Source organism: Solanum dulcamara, chromosome 5, assembly GCF_947179165.1.
Source record: "Solanum dulcamara chromosome 5, daSolDulc1.2, whole genome shotgun sequence".
NCBI classification, from domain to species: domain Eukaryota; kingdom Viridiplantae; phylum Streptophyta; class Magnoliopsida; order Solanales; family Solanaceae; genus Solanum; species Solanum dulcamara.
In genome coordinates this window covers 11,242,682-11,244,867 of record NC_077241.1, presented here as the reverse complement: position 1 = coordinate 11,244,867, position 2,186 = coordinate 11,242,682, and the positions used below count along the sequence as shown (strand labels likewise).

The 2,186-nt window shown below is 29.2% G+C and overlaps 1 pseudogene; it reads left to right on the top strand.

The window, feature by feature from the left end:
• The first annotated feature begins 277 nt into the window (after window positions 1–277).
• On the top strand, window positions 278–1,977 carry LOC129890464 (uncharacterized; annotated as a pseudogene).
• The last annotated feature ends 209 nt before the right edge of the window (window positions 1,978–2,186 follow it).

The following is a 2,186-nucleotide window of genomic DNA, read 5'->3' as shown; positions in this document are numbered from 1 at the left end:
TATCCGATTTCCCTGATTTTTTTCAGATTTCTGATACATTAGTAGTACGTCCGATACATTATGTTTTGTTACATAATAATTAAAGCTGTTGATTTTTTTATGGAAAGGTAACGTAAATCAAGTTAAGTTTCTTTCTTTCAATCAATTACTTAGCTAAATAAGGGAATTAACCCACACAAAGCATAACAGTTATGAGGAACTTGAAAAATTCAAAAGACAGAGCATAAGATCGTACCAAACTTCAATCCAAAATTCAAAAATCATCAAGCAATTCTAGATGAATATCCCGATTCTACTGAGACATTCTGGAGTTTGACAATTCGAGGTGAGTTATGAACGATACAAAATTGACGGAATTGTAGTGGGCGACAATACATCTTTCATGAATCTAAAATCAGCAATTGCTGCTGAATTGACTATAGATGAATCAGTGAAAAACATTGAAATCCGATACATCGTTCAAGGTAATTTGTTGCCAATGATTATTCGTAATGATATGAGTATTAATCTTTACATAGAGTTGAAGAAGAACGAGCCTGAATTCGTGATGTATCCCCTATGCATAACAACATTTGATAGAAAGAGATGTGAGATACAAGCATTCGATGCTACCTCTGGAGCAATTGTTTGTGTCGAAGCAAACACGAATGATTCACAAATTTTTGATTTAGAAGAATCTGATAATGCTGCAACCTGCTATATATCGGAATTGGATGTAACGAACTATATAACTGATACAATTGGTGTGTACGTGAAGGAGAAGCAATTGTATAAGGACAAAACAACACTAGTTGCTGTAATGGCCAAATACAAAATTGATAATGAATTCAATTTTAAAGTTAAAAGATCTGACAGTAAAAGGTATGAGCATTTGTTGATTTTAAAATTTTAATTTTGTTTTATAATCATGATACATACTAATTATTATGTATCAAGTACAATTGTAAAAATTTTTGTTGTCAATATGTACATTTATTTGGTCATATTACATATGAATCTCTGTGTATCTGATATATGTTAATATTTTTTGACTTTTTTTTCATGATACATCATAACATTATGTATCTAATATAGTTAAATAAGGTTCCCTAATGTACTGTTGATTTTGGAAATTTAATTTTTGTTTTATATTCATGATACATATTAATTATTATGTATCAAGTACAACAAAAAAATATTTTGCTGTCAATATGTACTTTTATTTGGTCATATTACATATGAATCTCTGTGTATCTAATACATGTTAATATTTTTTGCTGTCAATATGTACTTTTATTTAGTCATATTACACATGAATTTCTGTGTATCTGATACATGTTAATATTTTTTGCTGTCAATATGTACTTTTATTTAGTCATATTACACATGAATTTCTGTGTATCTGATACATGTTAATATTTTTTGAGTTTTTTTCATGATATATCATAACATTATGCATCTAATACAGTTCAATAAGGTTCCCTAATATATTGTTGATTTTGGAAATTTAATTTTTATTTTATATTCATGATACATACTAATTATTATATATCAAGTACAACTGAAAAATATTTTGCTGTTAATATGTACTTTTATTTGGTCATATTACATATAAATCTCTGTGTATCTGATACATGTTAATGTTTTTTCCTAAAAATGTGCAGTTATGTGTTAATATGATATTCAGACGACTTTTGTTGGAGAATGAAAGCATCATGTAGGAAAAAATCCGATATATTCAAAGTGAGATATTTCAATAGTGAACATTCATGTCCCTTAAGAGATAGGATTTTCAACAAAGTTCATGCTATAAAGGCTTTTGTTAGTGCATTCACTGCACCTAAATTGGTTAATCATAACAGAATTCACACCCCTAATGATATACGAGAGGATATTAAAGCAGCCTATGGAGTTGATATTACCTATCAACAAGCATGGCGTGCAAAAAAATATGCTTTGGAGATGTTAAGGGGAAAATCTGCTAATGGATATAGATAGCTTTATGTATACATACATATGCTAAATATCGTATATCCAAATTCGTACATAAGTATGCACAACTCACCAACTGATGAGTTCATGTATCTATTCATAGCGTTAAGGCCATTGATGAGGGGTTTTCAGTTTTGTAGACCTGTAGTTGTTGTTGATGGTGCTCATCTTCATGGACCTTATAAAGGAAAATTTGTATCAGCTAACACAATTAA